Genomic DNA, 23,934 nt, shown 5'->3' with positions numbered 1-23,934 from the left:
CCCTTTTCATGATCATCCTTACCCCACAAGGCGAGATCTTGCATGGAGCTCCAGGCCGAGGGCGATTGATGGTTATTTTGTATTTCTTCCATTTTCTAATAATTGTATCAACAGTTGTCTCCTTCTCACCAAGCTTCTTGCTGATGGTCTTGTAGCCCATTCCAGCCTTGTGCAGGTCTACAACTCTTACCCTGATGTCCTTTGAATGTTCTTTGGTCTTGCCCATGGTGGTGGAGAGGTTGGAATGGAAGAGATTGATTCTATTGACAGGTGTCTTTTATACCCATAACAAGCAGAGATTAGGAGTACTTTTCCTAAAGTGACAGGACTAATCTGTGTGCCTCATGGGCAGATAACCGGTCTGTATGAGCCAGAATTCTTGCTGGGTTGTTGGGGATCAAACACTTATTTCCTTCGATCAAATGCAAATGAATTTATAACTTTATATAATGTGTTTTTTCTGGACTTCTTTGTTGATATTCTGTCTCTATTTGTTAAACTAAAAGTACCATAAAAATTATAGACCGCTCATTTCTTTGTAATCGGGCAAACTAACAAAATCAGCAGGGGATCAAATAATTATTTCCCCCACTGTATGTATGTATGTATGTATGTATGTATGTATGTATGTATGTATGAAACTAGGTCCCAGACCTCTCCTCTTCTGAGACTGCTCTCCTTGCTGTCACGGAGGCCCTCCACTGCTCAACCTGTTCTCTTCTTTTGGCTCTACACTCCAAAAGTTTGGATTTTAAATCAAACAAGTATTATGAGGTTAAAGTAGCTTTTATTTGATGGTATTTGTGTACATATTGGTTTCACCATTCACACTTTTTATACATAGTCCTCCTATTTCATGGTCAGCAAAAGTAATGGGACAGATTCATCAAATGTCCAAATTAATGCTCTGCCAGGCCTGCAGTTGTTGTTTGTTTTGAGGCATTTTTGCCTAAAATCTTGTCATCAGGAAATAAAATGCATGTTCAATTGGATTTAAATCTGAAGATTGACTTGGCCAGTCAAGACCTTTCCACTTTTTGGCTGTGAAAAACACCCTAGCTGCTATGGCAGTATGTTTTGGGTCACTGTCTTACTGTATAATGAAGCGCCATACAATGAATTTGGAGGCATTCGCTTGCACTCAAGCAGACATAATGTCTCTGTACACTTCAGAATACATTCTGCTGCTGCCGTCAGCAGTTACAATCACCAATTAAGACAAGTTAGCAAGTTCACACATGCAGCTATACATGCCCAAACCTAACCTGCCCCTACACCATGTTTCACCGATGAGGTGGTATGCTGTAAATCTTGGGCAGATCCCTTTTTCTTCACCTTTTTTTCTTGCAATCACTCTGGTCCATGATCATATTCATCTTATCTGTCCACAATACTTTTTCCCAGACATCTGCAGGCTTTTTAGGTACTTTTTTAGCAAACTGTAACCTGACCATCCTTTTTGAGGATAACTAGTGGTTTGCACCTTGCAGTGAAGTTTCTGTAGTTTGGCTGGTGATGTATTCTGTGGCTGGTAATCTCTGACTGAGTGTTCCTGATCTGTGGGAGAGTTGTTTTGGGGCTTTTCTTAATTATGGTGAGCATTCTTCGGTCATCAATTGTAGAAGTCTTTCTTGGCCTATCAGCCTGTTTGCGATTGCTGAGCTCACCAGTGTTTTAAAAAATAAATAATAATAATATGTTACAAACGTCTAAGGTTTTGGCAATGTTTCTGATATTTCAGCCTCATAATGGCTTCCTTCACTTTCATTGCCAAAAACCTAGGAGTCCTCCATGACACAACCCTCTCATTTGAGACCCACATCAATAAAGCACGACAGCTGTCCCTCTTTCACCTCAGGAAAATTGCCCGGATCCACCCATTTCTCTCCTTTTCTGATGCGGAACAACTCATACATGCGTTCATCTCCTTACATTTGGACGATTGCACTTACAAGGCCCTACCCAGCCTATCTGTCTGAGCTCCTCAGGCCACTCGCTCCCTCCACTGACTCTGGTCTCCTCACTGTCCACAGAACCAGACTCTATAGGTGACAAAGCTTTCTCATCTGCTGTTCCTTGCCTGTGGAATGCTCTCCCCCACAATGTCAGAGCTACTGACAGTGTTGACTCTTTTAAGACCTTGCTAAAAACCCACCTGTTCAGGCATTTTTATTTTCATATTTTTTACATGTAAAGGGGTTTGAGTCCATGAGAAAGCGAGATACAAATGTCATGTATTATTATAATTACTGATGTCTCTTTGGGCCTCATGTTGACCAATAGCAGACTCCAAAGGCAAATGCAAAGCCTAGAATCAATACTAGACATTGACAGCTCTCATATGCCTGCACAAATGATGACAGAACACACGTGACTAACCAGAAACACCAGTCAAGCCAATTTTCCAATACTTTTGGAAAACACCCTGAAATAGGGTGACTATGTATAAAAAGGGTTGTGATTTCTAAATGGTGAAACCAATCAGAAAAAAGAACACATTGAATTAAAGCTGAGAATCTCTACTTTAACCTCATAGTTGATATCAAATCCAAACTGTCGGAAGAGCTAAAAGGAAGACAAAATGCTTATGGAGGGCACTGTATGTACTGTTCTACCATTCCAAAATTCAATCCTCTGCCTCTGACCCAAGGAAACTGTTCTCCACATTTTCCTCACTCCTCAACCCACCTCCTCCCCCTCCTCCCTGTCTGCGGATGACTTTGTCTCCGACTTTACCTCTCACCAACACTGCTACCACTCCTCCCAAACCGACTGCGCAACACTCGGTCTCTGGTTTATCAGCTCTTTCCCCCCTCTCCCCTGATGACATTCTAAAACTGGTCACATCCAAGCGGGCAACAACCTGCCCTCTCGATCCTATCTCCTCCCCCTTTCTCCAATCAATTTCCAAAGACCTCCTTCCGTTCCCTACCACCATAATCAATTCCTCTCTATCCACAGGATCTGTCCCAGCTGCTTTTAAGACAGCCAAAATCAAGCCTCTTCAAGAAACCAACTCTTGACCCATCTGCTGTCTATAACTACAGACCGTTATCCCTTCTCTCCTTCTTATCTAAAACCCTTGAACGTGCTGTCTCTAACCAACTGTCTCACTACCTCCTTCAGAACAACCTCCTTGACCCTCACCAATCCAGCTTTAAGGCTGGGCACTCTACTGAGACTGCTCTCCTTGCTGTCACAGAGGCCCTACATTCTGCTCAAGCTTCCTCCCTTCTCCTCTGTTCTCATTCTTCTGGACCTGTCTACTGCATTCGACACAGTAAACCACCTGATCCTTCTCTCCACCCTCTCAGAACTGGGCATCTCTGGCTCTGCACTCTCCTGGTTTGCATCCTACGTGGCCAATCGCTCTTACCAGGTGATGTGGAGAGGATCGCAGTACTCTCCACGAGCCCTCACCACTGGGGTCCCCTAGGGCTCCGTCCTAGGGCCCTGACCGTTCTCCCCCTATACCAAATCTCTTGGCTCGGCAATTTCCTCATGGTTTCTCCTACCACTGCTACGCAGATGACACTCAACTCTTTCTCTCTTTCCCCCCCTGACTCACAGGTGGCAACACGTGTGTCTGCGTGTCTTGCAGACATTTCTGCTTGGATGTCAGCCCACCACCTCAAGCTCAACCTTAACAAGACTGAGCTGCTCTTCCTCCCTGGGAAAGCCTGCCCTCTCCAAGACTTCTCCATCACAGTAGAGACCTCCTCCCAGACAGCCAAGAATCTTGGGGTGATCCTTGACAAGCACTTATCCTGTGCGGTGAACATCACAGCGACACAGCATGCTCCTGTCGATTCTTCCTCTACAAGATCAGAAGGATACGTCCATTCCTCACAAGAGAAGCAGCACAACTCTTGGTCCAGAGACTTGTGATCTCCCGCCTTGACTACTGCAACGCACTCTTGGCCGGGCTCCCCGCCTCCACCATCAGACCTCTGCATCTCATCCAGAATGCTGCCGCCTGTCTGGTGTTGAATCTCCCCAAATTCTCCCATGTCACCCCCCTCCTTCGCACCCTTCACTGGCTCCCAGTAGCAGCTCGCATCAGATTCAAGACCGTGGTGCTCGCCTACCGGGCAGCAAAGGGAACAGCCCCTCCCTACTTGCAAGCAATGGTCAGCCCCTAAACTCCTGCCCGATCACTCCGCTCTTCCACCTTGACTGGCCACCTGGCACCGCCACCTCTACTTGGATGCAGCAGTCGCGCTATTTGGTCACAGCTTTTCACTGTCCTGGCGCCCTGCTGGTGGAACGAGCTTACCACTGCTGTCAGGACTGCAGAATCACTATCTTCTGCCGTAGACTGAAGACCCATCTCTTCAGGCTACATCTTGACTGTCTCTCCCAAAGACCTCTTCATCCCCACTACCCCCCTGTACAGTTTCTCAACTGTAAATAAAAAAAGGTAATTCTTGCATTATGACTGCCAATGGCCCCTGGTCCTAGCATAGATTTGATTTTCTTATGATGACTAATGTATAGATGATTCACTTTAGACAAATGTACTTGTTGTCAGTCGCTTTGGATAAAGGCATCTGCTAAATGTCTAAAAATTTAAACAATGTTCTGTTCATAGTGTCTTGCAAGCCCATGTGGGCTTCGCACCCTAACGATGCATGACACTATAATAATAAAATGCAAATAAACATAATCAAATTAACAGATTGCGTGTCACATTATTTTGTCCCCTGCTCAAATTCTCTCTCGAACAAAGTGTGTGTGTGTCTTCTCCTACCTGTAAGAAAGAGGTGAATCTCTGGTCTTTCTTCTGCCTGGTCTTGATGATCTCCAGAGCAAAGGGCTGGTTGCTGCAGAACGTTCCCACCGCCTGTTTTATCTTTTCCTCCTTGTCATCACTGAACTGGAAAAGCAAGACCGGCAGATCACTGTCAGTTTGGTTGGTTGCTGTGGCACAGTGGGGCAGCTCACAGGGAGGGGGTCTATCTCCCCAAAGAGCCAATGGCAGATGGCTATACTGGCTCTGGGATAAAGCTTCCTCTAGACCAGTGTTTCTCAACTGGTGGGTCGCGGACTCGTTCTGAACGGGTCACAGTGTGTGTGGTCAAAAAAAAAAAAAAAAAAAAAGATTATATATACAGTCATGAGAAAAAATTAGGACACCCTATGAAAACCTTTGTCTTCTTCAACATATTCAAACATATGGACATTTGATATTCATTTGAACAATATTGAAAAATTGAGGTAATATAACTAAACAAATACAACTGAAACAAATTATTTAAAAAATGATTGGTAAAATGTAATTAATAGAAATGCAATCTTCTTGTGAGGAAAAAGTTAGGACACCCCCACATTTAGTTCCACTTAAAATGCCTAAAATTATAATAAAGAGCACCACATCAGGTGCAAATGATTAGAACATCGTTACAGAGGATTTTGGAGGAGCCTGTCCTATTTAAGCCTCAGATATTTAGTTTGGTTTGCTCTTGATTGTTGAAGTGAGTTGCATCACCATGGCGAGATCAAAAGAGCTCTCTGAGGCCTTCAGAAGAAAAATTGTAGATGCATATGAGTCTGGGAAGGGATATAAAAAGATCTCCAAACTATTCGAAATTGGCCATTCCACTGTCCGGAAAATAATTTACAAGTGGAGAACATTTAAAACCACCACCAACATGGCCAGGTCAGGCCGCCCAAGCAAGTTCAGCCTAAGAGCTGACCGAAAGATGCTTAAAGAAGTCTCCAACAATCCCAGAATGTCATCACGAGACCTACAGGTATCTCTTGCCACAATTGATGTCAAAGTACATGCATCCACCATAAGAAAGAGACTGAACAAGTTTGCATTACATGGGAGGTGTGCAAGGAGGAAACCCCTGCTGTCAAAAAAAAACATCAGGGCAAGACTAAAGTTTGCCAGAGAACACCTAGAGAAAGACCAGAACTTCTGGAACAATGTGCTTTGGACAGATGAATCCAAAGTTGAACTATTTGGGCACAGTAAGAGTAGACATGTTTGGCACAAAACCAAGACAGCATTTGAGAACAAGAACCTCATACCAACTGTGAAGCATGGGGGTGGAAATGTCATGGTTTGGGGCTGCTTTTCTGCAGCAGGGCCTGGTCAGCTCACCATCATAGAATCCACTATGAATTTTGTATTGTATCAGAGGGTGCTTGAGGAAAATGTGAGACCATCTGTTCGAAAGTTGAAGCTGAAGCAGATGTGGACCATGCAACATGACAATGACCCAAAACATTCCAGTAAATCTACCAAGGAATGGCTCAAGAAAAATAAATTGGGAGTTCTGGAATGGTCAAGTCAAAGCCCGGATCTTAATCTTATTGAGATGCTGTGGATTGATTTGAAACTGGCTGTGCATGCAAGACACCCCTCGAACATCACACAGCTGAAAGAATTCTGCAAGGAGGAGTGGGAAAAACTTTCTCCCAATTGATGTCAGAGACCTGTAGACAGTTATAAGAAACGTCTAATTGAGGTTATTTCAGCCAAGGGGGGCAATACTAGCTATTAGGGCATAGGGTGTCCTAACTTTTTCCTCAGTAGGAATTGGCATTATTGTTAATTTTTCGTTAAATAAATGATTACAAAGTTACATTTTCATAGTTTTTTGTTCAATTACATCCCCTTTATCTATAGACATTGTTAGAAAGAAGATAACATATTGATATGTCCATATTTTTAAGAGAATAACTTAATATTTTGGGGGGTGTCCTAACTTTTTCTCATGACTGTATATATATATATTTTAAACACTAGAAAGGCCAAAAATAGTTCTAGTGCTTAGCTATTTGATGTCAAACTTTTATTTTGACAGACGTGAGTGAAAAAGACGGGCTAGCCGTTGCGATGGTCACATTCGCACCATTTGAGCAGTAGCTAACTATGGCGAAGCGCAAGTATGACCCCGATTATGTCAAATATGGATTTACATACATTGAGGACAAAAAGGAACTGAAACCACAGTGTGTGGTATGTATGGAAGTGCTCGCACAAGAGAGCATGAAGCCATCTAAACTAAAACGTCATTTAGAAACAAAACGTGCAAAGACAAACCAGTCGAGTACTTTGAAAGACGACTCCATAAGCTGAGGGCATCGCAGAAGTGCCTAACAGCATCATGTTCAAAACAAGAAGAGGCACTCCGCGCGTCATACCACGTAGCTCACCGTATTGCAAAGGCCAAGAAACTCCACACAATAGCAGAAGAGCTTCTCTTACCTGCAGCAATGGACATGGTCAGACAGGTGCTAGATCAATCGGCAGCGGATAAGCTGAAGACCATACCACTGTCGAATGATACCATAGGTAGGCGCATTGAAGAAATGTCTGGTGACATAAAACAACAGACCACAGCACGCATCCAGGCAAGCGCTTACTATGCCTTACAGATGGATGAATCCACGGATATTGCTAGCCATGCGATTTTACTTATTTATGTGAGACATGTGTGGGATGGAGACTTACAGGAGCAATTTCTCTGCAGTAGAGATCTCCCTACCACTACAAAGGCAGAGGACATTTTCAGCACTGTGGATTTGTACTTGGGTTCGGTGGGCCTGAACTGGGAACAGTGCGTGGGAATCACAACTGATGGCGCTGCCTCCCTGACCGGGGAACATTCAGGGGTGGTGAAGAGAATTCTTGAGAGGGCACCGAATGCGACCTGGAACCACTGCTTTTTGCATCGAGAGGCATTAGCAGCCAGTGATATGGTGCCAGTGCTTGATGAAACATTGAAAGATGTCGTCAAAGTGGTAAACCACATTAAATGGAGTGCCAAGAACAGTCTGTGTTTTACAAATCTGTGCAAAGACCTGGGCTCTGAGCACGTACAGGTGTTGTATCACTCGGAAGTTTGCTGGCTATCGAGGGGAAAGGTGTTGTCACGCTTTTACGAACTTAAAACAGAAATCGCAGCCTTCCTTTCAGAGAATAACTCTCCGTATACTGAGCTGTTTGACAACGAAATTTGGTTCGCACGAGTTGCGTATCTTTCTGATGTGTTCGAGCACCTCAACACAAACGTGTCTATGCAAGGAAGGGGACACAATATTTTTGAACAGTCTGACAAAATCACTGCGTTCAAAAAGAAGATCGCATTGTGGGAAAATCGTGCATCCAAAGAGAGACTTGACATGTTTCCCAACGCTTGTCATGAAGCACAACAGCTGGACACAGCGGACAAAAATGCCCTGAAACGAATTATTACAGCACATCTCACTAAACTCCAAGCTCGGTTTCACGACTACTTCCCGGAGAAACATGGAGATGATCACTGGATACCTGACCGCCAATGGCAAAATCTATCCGCACTTGGCGGGTGTCAACTTTTTCCTGGCACCCTACTCTGCTACACTGGCAGGCTAGACCATCAGTACCATCTGTGCCCCATTTAAACCCAACCGTTCAAACCAATTTCGAAGTTTATAGGAAATCACAAACAAAAAAGAAACTCCATTCACACTATCAAGTCACATCTGAAAATACAATGTTTATACCACAGTGAAAAGCAACTCCAGCCAACAGCTCAGTCTTTGCTTGCACGTCAATTACCATGTAAATCATATTCGTTTGAGAATTCAGTGGAGATACACAATTTCAGTGAGAGAATTGTACTCACCCAGGACAGTAACTCATCTCCTATCTGATCAATTACTGACATTTCATTCCTCTTCCGAATGGCTGCCATTTGATCAGATATGGAAACTGAAATTCAAAGAAAAAACATTTGAAGGTAAGCTATGCATCTCCCTCTCTCTGTTTGTGTGTGTGTGTGTGTGTGTGTGTGTGTACCATGGAGTTGGATGATTTACTCCAGGTTGGTGAAGATGTTCCTGATGTCAGCAGGGGGCAGTATGGAGTTTCTGGTGAGTTTCTGACAGAAGACAAGGTCCAGCACCCTGAGCATCCGCAGATGAGCACGCTCAGTGTAGAACAACTCTGGAAGCACAGACAAACCTCATCAGTATGGCTTACTTGAGTTGTTACTTTAATAGAAAAAAACAGAACTATTCTGAATAATCAGGGATAATGAACTCACTGGTTACATGGTGTACCTTCTAACTAGAATAAAGGAATAACCCACATATTCTTTACACAAACTTCATGGAGTTCATGGAGGGCCATGGAAACACACTTAATCAAGTGTCACTCAACCAAATCATGGTCTTCATTAAGGACCATGATCAGTTCATTCGTTGGACGCAACAAAAACTAAAACTATACACACCAGGAATTGAGTTGTAGACTGTAATTGGGACTGTATTACTGTGTTGAGTGTGTAGGTGCAGGACAGGTGGTTAGCTAGTTACCGTTGATGACCTCCTGCCTCTTGATCTGGTGTGGTCTGAGGCCAGCCAGAACCTCTGGTCCCACCAGCAGCTACCAGTTCAGAGGGTCGTGCTAAGAGTTTGTCCCCTACTCGTCTTCACTCTGCACATCTGTGAAGCCCAGACCTTCCAGCCTGGGAGAGAGAGAGGCATCACAGGTTAGAACTACATCTGCTGAAAAACGAACACATTCTACAACCTACCTGCCTAGTCAACTGAATCGGACGTCTATCAGAATACTGTTTGACAGAATGGATGACAAACAAACACGTTCATAGTGCCTTGATCAGGGTTACAGACAATAGATAAAGACAGGTTTTATACATTTCCAGATTACATGTCAGATAAAGGTAGTTAGAATACAAGAGAATAGCTCACCTTCGAATGGCCTTGGACGTGCTTCCCTCTCGGACTCTGTAACAAGAGGAGACTGTGGGGGGACATGCAGCGTTCGGCCTGTAGAGGGAGATACAGGACCGTGGCCAGGGTTACGGAAACGAGGCTGGTTGCACACCTGTTGCGAATGAAGCCTCGTTAACGAAATGGTTTAAGATGTGTGTGCCTCTGCTTTTGGAGAGGGGGCTGGAAAGCTGCGACTGGAAAGTCGACAAGCCATTATTGAGTGCACGAGCAAAAGTGTTAATTAACAGGGTTTGCCCTTACCACACCTACTGAGTCCGCCTCTGTGTCAAAGGATCGTGTTACATTGGCGCCCAACCTGGGAGACAGAGTGAAGGCGGATAGAAAAAAAGAAATATGGAGACATTGAGCGCGGCCATCGCCAGGATGACCCTCATCCTGGAGCAGCAGGCCCACCTGCAGCAGGAGCAGCAGTCCAGCGGGCCATGTCCAGGCGAATTGCCCAGTGATGGAGGTGGGGCAGGTCGTCCGCATCGGCAACATACCGGGCCCTCCCCCCGGACCAGGACAGGCGTATTGTGTTCCGGTAAGGATACAACACGATACGCACCAGGCGTTCTTGGATTTGGGCTGCATGCAGTCCATGATCCAGGAGCGCCTGGTTCGACCGAGGGCATTGTTAAAGGCATCGAGGGTGTTGGTGAAGTGTGTGCATGGGGACATTCACGAATATCCTGTGGTCGCTATCGAAATTCATTATGAGGGAAAAAAGCATAGTGTACAGGCGGCGGTTAGCCCGCGCCTCACGCATCCCCTTGTTCTGGGTGTAGATTGGGAGGGGTTTCCTCAAGCGGTAAAGCGGGCTACCGGGGTGCGTGCACGACAGAGAGGGAGGTGTGAGGCGTGTGATGTGATCTGTGCTGAGGCGGCGCCTCGCGACACTGCCGAGTCAACTCGAGATTTCCCCGCCGAACTACCCACTGCTAGGTGACTTCCCCCTCGAGCAGTCTCGTGACGAGACCCTACGATCGGCCTATGACCAAGTGATAGCGATTGATGGTACTTTGGTACGGCCAGACACAGTGCGCGCCCACCCCTATTTTGCGATCATCAGCGACAGGTTATACCGAGTGAGTCGTGACTCACAGTCAGGAGGAAGTAACCCAGTTTAGCAGCTGGGAAATGGTCTTCAAGGCGGCCTTCAACCCCATGGCGGGCCATTTAGGTTATGATAAGACACTAAACCGTATAATGGCTCAATTTTATTGGCCGGGAATTCGGGCAGAGGTGCGTAGGTGGTGCGCTTCTTGTCGCGAATGTCAGTTGGTAAATCCCCCAGCCATTCCCCGGGCCCCGTTGCGGCCCTTACCATTGGTCGAGAACCCATTCGACCGCATTGCCATGGATATTATCGGGCCATTTGATCGGTGTACACAGGGATATTGATTTGTGTTGGTCTTGATAGATTACGCAACCCGATACCCCGAGGCAATACCGCTGCGCAATATTTCTGCCAGGAGTGTAGCGCAGGCATTGTTTCAAGTGATCTCCTGGGTGGGAATCCCGAAAGAGATTCTCACCGACCAGGGCACCAATTTTATGTCACGCACCCTCAAGGAACTGTACGGGTTGTTGAACATCAAGGCGATTCGAACCAGTGTCTACCACCCGGCCACGGATGGCCGTTGTGAGCGGTTCAATCGGACCTTGAAATCGATGATCCGGAAGTTTGTGCACAAGGATAGTCGGAATTGGTATAAATGGCTAGATCCCCTGCTGTTTGCGGTACGGGAAGTTCCCCAAGCTTCCACCGGGTTTTCCCCGTTTGAATTGCTCTACGGGCGTAAGCCCCGGGGTGTCCTAGACCTTCTTAAAGAAAATTGGGAGGAAGGGTTCTCTCACGCGAGCATTTGCAGCAAGCCCAGGAGCGTCAAAAGCGCCTCTATGACAGGGGAACTAACCTGCGAGAATTTTCACCGGGAGACAAGGTGCTCGTACTGTTACCCACCTCCAGCACGAAATTACTCGCGAAGTGGCAAGGGCCGTTTGTGGTCACACGTCGGATGGGGGATGTGGATTATGAGGTAGTAAGCTCGGACCGGGGGGATAGCTTGCAGGTGTATCACGTAAATCTCCTTGAAAAATGGAACGACGTGGTCACTGTTGCTCTGGCTACAATAATTCCAGAGAGAGATGAGTTCGGACCGGAAGTCCCAAAATCAAAAATTAGCACACCGGTCGGTATTGATAACCACCTCTCTGCTAGCCAGGCCACAGACGTTGCAGATTTGCAAGCTAGGTTTGCTGACGTGTTCTCTACCCTGCCCGGTCGGACTACGCTTATCGACCACCATATAGAAACGCAGCCGGGTTTACTGCCGGTACACAAACGAGACATTGTGTGCAAGGAATTGGAAGCCATGCTGGAGCTGGGTGTGGTCGAGGAGTCCCGCAGTGACTGGTGTAGCCCCATCGTGCTTGTCAACAAGCCGGGTGGGTCTATACGGTTCTGTGTGGATTATAGAAGGGTTAATGCGGTCTCCAAATTCGATGCCTACCCGATGCCCCGGGTTGACGAGCTCTTGGACCGGCTTGGCACGGCCAGGTTTTTTACGACATTGGATTGCACGAAGGGATACTGGCAGATGCCGGTATCCCGGGAGAAGACTGCATTCTCCACTCCGCTCGGGTTGTATCAGTTCACGGTGCTCCCTTTCGGGTTGTTCGGAGCCCCAGCCACTTTCTAGTAGGCTGTCGGCCGTCGTGTCGGGCGGTGGGGGTATGTGGGGGGACATGCAGCGTTCGGCCTGTAGAGGGAGCTACAGGACCGTGGCCAGGGTTACGGAAACGAGGCTGGTTGCACACCTGTTGCGAATGAAGCCTCGTTAACGAAATGGTTTAAGATGTGTGTGCCTCTGCTTTTGGAGAGGGGGCTGGAAAGCTGCGACTTGAAAGTCGACGAGCCATTATTGAGTGCACGAGCAAAAGTGTTAATAAACGGGGTTTGCCCTTACCACACCTACTGAGTCCGCCTCTGTGTCAAAGGATCGTGTTACAGAGACGTGTTCACAACACTGCTACAAGGACCACAGAATCCTACTCTCCAGTCTGCATTAGCAGTGTCATAGATAAACAAGACTGAACATTTCATGACCTTACTGGAAAAACATTCTACTGAGTGTGGAATTGCCTTTTACAACACAGAGGTTGGAAGACTTTGTTTCAGGTACCAGTGTTCCATGGATACCCTTTCTTCCATATAGAGCCATATTGTTCCCGTGTGTGTGTCCCATCCTACCTGTCGCTCTCTCTGTCATCCTTATGGAGGTGGTCCAGGCTGTAGGGATAGTCAAAGGGTGTGCCGGGGGAATACTGAGGACTGCTGTCCAGGGGGTCTGCAGAGTGGAGGCCTTCACTCAACCTGGACAGGCTAGAGTAAGGGCTCCAACCTGAGGAGAAGGAAGGAAGGGGGAACAGAAACAGATCAGTTACACTGCACACTACAGGCTGCTGCCTTGGATTCAGGTTAAGCCCACACTAGATTAACTACAGTGCCTTCGGAAAGTATTCGGACCCCTTCACTTTTTCCACATTTTGTTGTGTTAGACTCAATTTAAAATGGATTAAATTAAAAGAATTTGCCATCAATCCACACACAATACCTTAGAATGACAAAGCAAAAACAGGTTTTTAGAAATTTATTAAAATTGAAATACAGAAATACCTCATGTAAATAAGTATTCAGACCCTTTGCTATGACATTCTTAAAATTAGCTTAAAATGAAAAAAAATTTCATCAACAAATCACTCAGTAAGTTGAATTGAGTCCATCTTAATGTAAGGATAATAGTTCATGTAATTTTAATAATCTTTGTTTTTATAGGGTCTCTGATTTGCATAGGAATCAATTACATACTGTGTAGATTAGGATGTCACTACCAACTTAGCAAATTTCATAATTTTCTCTTGATCCTGACAAACTCCCCAGCCCCTGTCGGTGACAAACATACCAATAACTTGATGCAGCTACCACTATTCTTCACGAGAGACGGTGCAGAAACTGCATTGCATGTGTTGGATTTACACCAAACTTAATGTTTTGTAGTAAAACCAAATAAACACATTTCCAGCCACTTTCTTTGCTGTATCATTTGAATTCACTGTTGCAAACACAATTATGGATATGAGAGATTATTTTCCATTCAGGGCTTCTTTTTGGCCACTTGGTTATAGACCAATTTTGTAGAGTGACTTGATGATGGTGTCCTATGGACTGTGCTTTTTCCTTTCCACCATTCAACTTTGTAGATTTTTTAAATTCCTGAGCAGTTTTGTTCCTCTCCATTTGCTCAGTTTGTAATGACAACCTGATCCACAGTGTGTAATTGATTCCTATGCAAATCAGAGACCCTATAAAAACAAAGATATTAATTCCAAAATTACATTAACTATTATCCTTGCATTAAGATGGACTCAATTCAACTTATTGAGTGATTTGTTGATGACATTTTTGCATTTTAGCTCATTTTAAGAGCGTCATAGCAAAAGGTCTGAATACTTATGTACATGAGGTATTTCTGTATTTCAATTTTAATAAATTTACTGGAATACATTTCTAAATACATTTCTGAACCTGTTTTCACTTTGTCAATCTGGGGTATTGTGTGTGGAAGGATGGCAAATTCTTTTAATTTAATCAATTTTAAATTGAGTCTATAACACAACAAAATGTGGAAAAGGTGAAGGGGTTATCTTCCGAAGGCACTGTATCTTGAAAAGGAGAGTCTCAATTTAAAGTATTATTTAGTCGAGGACTTCCCTTAAACTCCGCTAACACTCAGTCTTGCCTATCACAAGGGCAAGAAGGAGCTAACCATCACATTGCTCACACCTCTGTCCAATCGCAGGTCTACACAGGTGTCTAGGGTGTAGTGGCTAGGGGGTTGATAAGGGACTCAGGGTGAATGTGTTGTTCAGGCTCTCACCTGTCTCTGCGTCTCTGCTGGCTGCATCCGAGGGACTGTAGGTGTTGCTGTTGAGGGGCAAGGTGGTGAGAGAGGAGGAGTGTGTGAGCTTGGAGCCTTCGCTGGACTGGCTAACCCTCAGACGACTCCCCTCCAGGTGATCACATCTCCCCAGAGTCGGCTGGGACAGCTGCTTCTGAGGCCGCAGCTTGTTCAGGTCCATGGCCTTGCCTACTGCTCAGTCACAGACACACACACAACGAAATCAATCAGTCAATAATATCAGACTGTCAAGTGGGTGATTGCCATCTAAAAATATAAGGCAGCTGTAGGAGTGAGGCATCAGTTCTTTTAGATTAGATTAGATTAGATTCAACTTTATTGTCATTGTGCAGAGTACAAGTACAGAGACAACGAAATGCAGTTAGCGTCTAACCAGAAGTGCAAAATAGCAGAAAGTGCAATGAACAGTATTTACAGGTAGTGCAATATATGAGCAGTAAGTAGTGCAGTATAATATAAGTAGTGCAGTGTTAGCAGTATATGAGTAAGCATTAGCATTATAGCAGAGTAAATAAGTTACAGTATGAACAGTGTAGCAGCATATGAACTGTATAGTAATGCAGTCTAGCAGTATATATGTATTAACAGTACATGAGGTAGATAGCAGAATAAATATAAATATGGAATGCCGTATGAACAGTATAAACAGGTATGTACAGTATGTGCAGAGTATTAACAGTAGTATTAAGAAAAATATAAAGATATGTGCATTATGAACAGTATGAACAGTATGGACAGATATGTACAGAAGAGCAGTGGTATTGAGTAAGAGCAGGGGAGGGGAGTGACAGTGCACTTGTCCGGGTGGGGGGGGGGGGGGGTTGCAGGGGTAGTAGGTTGTCAGGTAGGTGCAGTGTTCGAGTTCAGCAGGGTGACAGCCGCAGGGAAGAAGCTGCCTCTGAACCTGCTGGTTCGGGTGCGGAGAGACCTGTAGCGCCTCCCGGAGGGGAGTGGGGTGAAAAGTCTGTGGTTGGGGTGAGAAATGTCCTTGACGATGCTGCGTGCCTTACGCAAGCATCGTTTGCCCTGGACAGCTTCGATGGAGGGGAGTGAGGAACCGGTGATGCGTTGGGCAGTTTTCACCACCCTCTGCAGTGCTTTCCGGTCAGATGCCGAGCAGTTGCCATACCACACTGTGACACAGTTGGTAAGGATACTCTCAATGGTGCAGCGGTAGAAGTTCACCAGGATCTGAGGAGACAGATGTACCTTCTTTAGTCTCCTCAGGGAGAAGAGACGCTGGTGAGCCTTCTTTATCAGGGTGGAGGTGTTGAGGGTCCAGGAGAGGTCCTCAGAGATGTGGACACCCAGAAACTTGAAGCTGGTGACTCGCTCCACCTCAGTCCCGTTGATGAGGATGGGGGTGTGTGCGCCAGCTTTAGACTTCCTGAAGTCCACAATGAGCTCTTTGGTCTTCCTGGTGTTGAGAGCCAGGTTATTTTCGTTGCACCACACTGTTAGGTGCTGGACCTCCTCCCTGTAGGCCGACTCATCGTTGTTGCTGATGAGACCGATCACCGTTGTGTCGTCTGCAAACTTAACAATGGTGTTTGAGCCATGTACAGGTGTGCAGTCGTAGGTGAAGAGGGAGTAAAGGAGGGGGCTCAGCACACAGCCTTGTGGAACGCCGGTGTTCAGGGTGAGGGTTGAGGAGGTGTGGTTGTGAAGCCTAACAGACTGCGGCCTGTTGGTTAGGAAGTCCAGAATCCAGTTGCAGAGGGAGGAGTTCATGCCCAGTTGCCTGAGTTTGGAGATCAGTTTGGAGGGGATGATGGTGTTGAATGCTGAACTGAAGTCAATAAACAGCATTCTCACATAAGAGTTAGTCTTGTCGAGGTGGGACAGGGCGGAGTGAAGTGCCGTTGAAATGGCATCCTCTGTACTCCTGTTCTGCCGGTAGGCGAATTGAAAGGGGTCCAGTGTGGGTGGTAGGCAGGTCTTGAGTTGAGCTAAGACCAGCCTCTCGAAGCACTTCATGATGATGGCCGTGAGTGCCACTGGTCGGAAGTTATTTAAGGTCGTTGCAGTGGAGTGTTTTGGCACCGGCACGATGGAGGTGGTTTTGAAGCACGCGGGGACAGCTGCTTGGGCTAGGGACAGGTTGAATATGTCAGTCCAAACCTTAGTCAGCTGCACAGCGCAGGCCCTGAGGACGCGTCCGGGGATCCCATCAGGACCAGCAGCCTTGCGTGCGTTAGTCCTGCTCAGTGCCGCACACACGTCGGTGGGAGATAGAGTGAGGGGCTGGTGATCCGCAGGGAGCACAGCCTTGATGGCCACCTCCTTGTTGTCCCTGTCAAAGCGGCCATAGAAGTGGTTCAGCTCATCAGGGAGGGAGGCGTCAACGGAGAGGGGTGAGGTGTTAGTTGGTTTATAGTCTGTGATGGCCTGGATGCCCTGCCACATGCGTCGGGGGTCAGAGTTGTTCCTGAAGTGATCCTCTATCCTCAGCTTGTGGTTGTGCTTGGCCTTTTTGATGCCCCTCTGCAGATTAGCCCTGGATGAGCAATAGGCCCGAGCATCCCCTGATCTGAAGGCAATGTCGCGTGCCTTCAGCAGGAGTCGGACCTCACTGTTCATCCATGGCTTCTGATTAGGGAAAGTGGTGATCCGCTTGAGTGTGGTGACACTGTTGATGTTAGAATTGATGTAATCCAAAACAGAGGAGGCATATGAATCAATGTCCGTGTGGGAGTCATGGGTGGCAAACACACCCCAGTCAGTGTTTCCAAAACGCTGCTGGAGCGCTGAGTCCGCTCCCTCTGGCCAGACCTTGACTGTCCTCACTGTAGGTTTCACTCGTTTGATGAGTGCTGAGTACTTGGGCAGTAGGAACAATGAGAGGTGGTCTGATTGACCTAGGTGGGGGAGGGGAACGGCTTTGTACGCATCAGCCATGCTGGTGTATACTTGGTCCAATGTCCTGTCTCCTCTGGTGGGGCATGAGACATTTCGGTGGAATTTTCGGTGGGCAGTACAGTCTTTAAGTGGGAGTGATTGAAGTCACCCGCGACAATGAAGGCTGCCTCGGGATGCAGAGTCTGTTGTTTGCTAATGGCAGCATGCAGTTCTTTCATAGCAATCTTAGCATTAGCATCCGGGGGGACATAGGCTGCCGTGATAACAGTTGACGTGAACTCTCTGGGCAGATAGAAAAGTCTACACTTAACCATGAGAAACTCCAGGTTAGCTGAGCAGTGACTCTCGGTCTCCAAATTCGATGCCTACCCGATGTCCCGGGTTGACGAGCTCTTGGACCGGCTTGGCACGGCCACATTTTTCACGACATTGGATTTTACGAAGGGATACTGGGAGAAGACCGCATTCTCCACTCCGCTCGGGCTATACCAGTTCACGGTGCTCCCTTTCGGGTTGTTCGGAGCCCCAGCCACTTTTCAGCGCCTCATGGACCGCATTCTGCGGCCGCACTCTGCCTATGCTGCTGCCTACCTGGATGACATTGTCATTCACAGTGACATCTGGGCGCAGCACGTGCAGAGTGTGGCTGCTGTTCTGCGGTCCCTGAGGCAGGCGGGGCTGACGGCCAACCCGAAGAAGTGCGTGATCGGGCGGAGGGAGATCCGGTATCTGGGGTACCACTTGGGTCGAGGGGAGGTGCGGCCGCAGATTGAAAAGACTGCGGACATCGCCGCCTCTCCGCGGCCCAAGACGAAGAAGGAGGTGAGGGCCTTCCTAGGGCTGGCTGGCTGGCTGGCTATTACCGGCAGTTCGTGCCGGGGTTTTCAGAGCTGGCCAGTCCCTTGACGGACCTCACCCGGAAGGGTGCCCCAGATCCGGTCCAATGGTCGGGCCAGTGCCAGAGGTCGTTCAAGGCCCTTAAGGGCGCTCTTTGTGGAGAAACGGTCCTGTATGCGCCTGATTTTGGCTGACTGAGACTTCCTCCATAAAATAAATCAGATGCTTGACTAGTTATTTAAGAAATTCGTTGGTTTACCTTATTAATTGGAGAAAATATATTTGACATTATAATCATCACAAACAAGAAATGACAGTCAACAGGAGTCAAAAGTCCTTCAGTCACTCGACTGCCTTGGCCACAGTCACTGTTGGAACAAAGACTTAAAGAGGACATGTTGGTGCTGCTCCAGGAGAGTTCTGTGCTGCTGTCTCCCTTAGAGGAATGCGTCTGCTCCATGTCCCCCATGCCACCATCATCTACCTCTCCCAACGGCACTCCATCCTGACATCACACAGAAGACAGTGAAACATGTTCTGTTACCAAGGGACAAGAAACATCAAGGATCCTATATGGTACAGCAGATCATATTTGAGGCACTAAATGACAGTGGAGGTGAATGAGTTACCTGTGCGGCCTTGCTGAGCTGGGCACCCGTGACAGAGTGGATGTGATTTATGCGGGCGTTGGCCTTGTCCCTTAGATGTATTTCAGATGTTTTATGCTGATTCTCTCCTACTGTTTAATGCAGGGGTCACCAACCTTTTTGAACCTGAGAGCTATTTCAACAGTACTGAGTAATACGAAGGGCTATTTGGTTGATACAAACTTCCTGAATAACAAAGCTGCACGGTTCACCTTAAATGATAATAATACATTTTAACATTTATGAACAATAACATTTTTGAACAAATCATGAACTCTGTCCTTAGAAAAACTCTGTCCTTTTTCTGCCCGTAGAGTACTGCCAGGTGGGTAGTTAGCATGGAAGCTATTGTGACAGGTAATGAAGTGCCTCTCCACATTGTGCCGCTTTGCCGTCGCCACAGTCACCCCGCAAATGAGACATACACACTTGTCTTTCACTATCGTAAAAAAGAACTCTTCCTCCCAATCATTGTGAAAATGATTTCTTTCGCTTTTCCGCCATGTTTTTCTTCATTTTGGGGGTAAAACCCGCATCTAGCTCCCCATTGTAGCTGCACTCGCTAGCCTGTCTCAGCAAAGAGTGCGCACGATATTGAACTTTCCAGACAGAGTTCAGAGGTCAGAGTTCATAAAACATTTTGGTTTTTAAAAATGTATATTCAATATTGTCATTGCCATCAAATCTACATCAATGCAAGTGTTATTGATTCAAAAAGAACATCAACACAATTAAATACAAATTTAATTTAGAAAGAGCTTCATGGTGACTGGTGCTATTTTTAGAACATGTCCTGCGGGCGACTCACATGGTCCCTGTGGGCGACCAGGTGCCCGCGGGCACCGTGTTGGCTACCCCTGGTTTAATGTATCCGTTTTTCAGTTTGCAACAGCCTCTAATCTTGTGTTGTCCTCTTTGTGCTGATCTGTCAGAGGGGCTCTGAGCCCCTCAAAACTAGACTCCAGTCTACTCCTCCCTATATCCTGGTCCTTGCCGCCGCCCCACCCGGGTCCCACCAGAAAGCTGCCCTTCACTATGGACCCCTGAACTCTTGCACCACACCACATTCCACATTAGTTTACTGTTCAGCACCTGATCACCTGTTGTTCTCTTCCTGTGTGAGAGGAGCAGAAATGGAACAGAGAAATATATAGAGAGAAACACATAATGAGAGAGAGCAAGGGAGGACACCAAGGTTGCACATAGGGAGTGGAGGGTTGATAGTAGGACATGGAAAGCATGACTGAGCACAGGTAGAGAGATGGAGAGGAGGGAGAGAGCAGGGGGGAGTAACACTGAAGAGAGGGGGGCTAGAGAGGAACGAGGACAGGCAGAGAGAGATGGAGAAGAGAGAGGGAGTGTGGAGGATGATGAGGCAGGAAGTCATACCCATCTTGGTAGAGGATAGGTGATGCAGTCCCGAGGGCTGTAGGGCCGCTGGCCTGGTGGCAGTCCCAGGGACGGGGACTCAGGAGACCTGTCACCTGATTTCAGAGTAGTAGGCTATACCACGGTATTCATTCACGATTTCACTGCCAGGGTTGGAGGGTTAGAGGAAGTGCTTCAGCAACTATGATCTATACACATCAGTTCGCTAGTGGAGAGTTGGTGCAAGAGTTAAAAGGAGAATGACAGATAAGAGGAGGCAATGTTGTTGTATCAAGGCAGTTGCATAAACCATTACACAGAGAGAATCTACTATGAGGCTGATAGATCAGACTACATTGAATTTCTTCAAGGTAGAGAGCTTTAGCATTAGCTTGAGGGGAAGAATGCAATATGTATTGCAGAATGCAATATTTAACAATGTAGATCGATGATATTGTAATTTTTTGTATATAAATAAAGAGGTTTATGAAGGGAACATGATGGGACAGAAGAATCAAGTCAAACATGGTCAAAGACAATGGGATGGGATGACGGCAAATGAAAACAAGATGTCAGACAAAATCATCCATTTTAAGTGTCTGGATGGCATTTAAAATGGTTACTTATGAATTAATGGATGCATAGGGCCTACCTACGTGAAAAACGGACTAGCCAATAGTATCCCATGGTTTCAGTGCTGGCATACGTATCTGTTAGAAATCATACAGCAATAAAGAATGGAGAGTCAGAAAGTGAAACAAAGACATACAGCAGGGCAAAAAAAGGATAAGCAAAGATTAACCTGAGCCTCAAAACAAAAGTCTCATATCAAGTCTCAATTAAACTAGCTGGACAGCCAAGGCCACAAAATAGCTCTGATCAATAATCCAATAATTTACAATTGCATGCAGGACTGTGATCACGATTCTGTCCCTGACATCTGAGGGATAATCAGACAGTCCAAGATGGTTTCATGAACATGACAATGAGTTCAGTGTTCTTCAGTGGCCTTCCCAGTCACTGGATCTGAATCCAACAGAACACCTTTGGGATGTGGTAGAACGACAGCTTGAAAGTGCACCTGAAAAATCTGCAGGAATTGCGTGATGCAATCATCATGGACCAGAATCTCAAAGGAATGTTTCCAACATCTTGTGAAATCAATGCCCCGAAGATTTGAGGCTGTTTTGAGAGCAAAGATAGGCCCTACCCAATATTAGTATAGTGTTCCTAATTAAGTGCTCAGTGGGTGTACACGGTGGTCTCTCTTATAGTTCAGAGGCAGACAACACCAGAAGAACAGTGCCCTTTAGAAGCATAAAGCATACACCACCCTTTCCCCATCCCATCATGCATTGTGCACGGCAAACCACTGAGTGAGTGAGAGAGAGTTTAAACATACCTGTAGGGTCAAACTCATGTGCTGAGGGAAGTGCTTGTTTGTCACTTTTGGGTTTGTTGTCAGGGGGGTGGTCTTTACTGAGAATGCTACTGCTTCTGAAAAGAGAGAGAAACAGCTTTGTAAAAAACAAACATTTGAAATTGTACACTTTCACTTCATGTTGAGTATCAAGGACTACATTCACAGTGCTATGAAGAAGATAAAAGATATTGCTAGCTTCTACAAAACCCATGCAGCCCATTTCAGAATAAAAAAGGCCTAAGTAAGTTGTTACTGACACTTTTCCATACAATGTTGGGACATTCAAAACTGCCGTGCATAGTAATACTGAAGGGAATACTAGTGATGGCAGTTTGACACTGAAGCTTCGATACGTGCTTCAAACACTGACCAACAATTTTATCGAAGCACTGCTTCAAAGCTTGCTTTGGTGCGAAAAAAATCACGTGACATATGACGTCCGAAGCAGCAACTGCTTCGTTGCCTGAATGAATCACCTGACTGGTTCGCGGTCCAATCAGGTGATTCACTGGCACTGCCTCGTCTCGATTCTGACAGGTGACAGGTTGCAACAGTTTTGAATTTGAGTGCCTCAACACTTTATAACCGCTCTAAACAATGCACAATTTGTGGATTGTCTAGTAGGTGCGTTGTTGCTGTTGAGTTGTTGGTATTGCGTTTGTATTCTCTGAGTGTTCTTCTTGTAATCTTTGAGTGTTCCCCATCCCACATAATCACCCCCTGCCATAGTTACACAAACACACCCAACCTATGCCATATTTTCCCCAGCACTCTCTCCTCAATAACACAATACACACATTCATCAATCTTTATTTGTAAATAGAACATGATATTCAGTGTTAGTGTGTGTGCATCAAAGAATTTAATCAAAGCAAAGATACTGTATCAACGGCGGGGTAGAGCAGCTTGCCTTAAGCGGGTATCGAACTCGCAATCTTTCGCTTACAAACCGGCCGCGCTAGCCACAACACCAAGAGAGGTAACTCCCTTGGCGGAGTTGCTAACGGGCCTTTCACAGGGTCGTTACAATACTTTAAATCCAAGGGTGATCAATGCAAAGATGCTTCAGAACAAAAGATCTTTTCTACAAAAGTAAAGTAGTTTCTCCAACACTGCTCATTGAGGTGTGTGTGTGTGTGTGTGTGTATTCGTGCGTGCGTGCAATTAAAAGCCTCCTGTCCACCAACTAGCCTGCCTAATTTGACTGCAGCCTTGCACTTCGCCAGGAGAGGTCACTGTAACTGAAGCTTCGAGTAATGAACCCATTTTCGAAACAATTGGCTCAAGTGGTTCAGTGCTTCACAAAAGCTTCATTTGCCCATCACTAGGGAATACCACCGCAATAAAAGGTTCAATTGTTGTCTGAACTGCAGCATGGATGCTGAGGTGAGAGGGTTCCCTACAGTAGTGTAGCGAGGGGGCTACACAGTTAGCATTGTGCCTTCCTGTTTCCCAGCACGCATTGTGTTCAGACTTATGTTATGTTGTTAAGTACTGAAACCATGGGTGACATTGCTGTTCGGTTTGATGACCCCAGTGTTAAGTTTCATGCTAAGTAAGTCTTTGTCTCTCAGCTTGCTAGTCAATAAAGAGACTGTGAAAGCTAATGTACGTCTTACTTCACCGATCGCCACATTGGTGTCAGAAGTGGGATATTGGAGGCTGTGATGGCACCACGCAAACAACTAAGCCCGCGGGTGAGTCAGGCCGACGTCGGCAAGGACGAGGGAAAGGTTGTCTGCCAAGCTCACCCGTCACCAGGCCGACAGCCCTTCGGGCCCCGAATGCGCCAGTTCAACGAGCCATGCTCTTGCTATGGAGAAGCGGGGCACGTAGCCTGTAACTGCCCCGCCCTTGCACCACAACACCATAGCGCTCCGCAGTCGGGAAACTAGAGCGGGGTGGCACCGTGGGGAGACTGACACCCAGCCAACCGACCATATCCCCCATTGAGAACTTTCACCAGATTGGCAGATTGGGTCGCGCACCTCCTCTGCTCCATCAAGGGCCCTGCTAGGCCCTCGTGGACACGGGGTCCACCATCTCCATTGTGCTTCCAGGGGTGCTGCCAGAGACAGGGTGG

The 23,934-nt window shown here is 46.5% G+C and overlaps 1 pseudogene across 1 annotated transcript in view; it reads right to left on the bottom strand.

Annotated features, from left to right (window-relative positions):
• LOC310824000 (rho guanine nucleotide exchange factor 12-like) overlaps nt 1–23,487 on the bottom strand; it is a 28,388-nt pseudogene extending 4,901 nt beyond the window's left edge. The window contains exons 1-9 of the transcript in view: nt 23,471–23,487; nt 21,831–21,925; nt 14,676–14,888; nt 12,989–13,139; nt 9,709–9,744; nt 9,313–9,464; nt 8,795–8,941; nt 8,622–8,707; nt 4,751–4,876 (exon numbers count right to left, since the gene is read on the bottom strand). The product of the transcript in view is annotated as a rho guanine nucleotide exchange factor 12-like (transcript). The remainder of the gene's footprint in view (nt 1–4,750; nt 4,877–8,621; nt 8,708–8,794; nt 8,942–9,312; nt 9,465–9,708; nt 9,745–12,988; nt 13,140–14,675; nt 14,889–21,830; nt 21,926–23,470) is intronic.
• Between the last annotated feature and the right edge of the window lie 447 nt (nt 23,488–23,934).

Source organism: Argentina silus (assembly GCF_951799395.1).
Source record: "Argentina silus genome assembly, chromosome: Y".
NCBI classification, from domain to species: Eukaryota; Metazoa; Chordata; class Actinopteri; order Argentiniformes; family Argentinidae; genus Argentina; species Argentina silus.
This window is presented reverse-complemented; position numbering and strand designations above follow the sequence as displayed.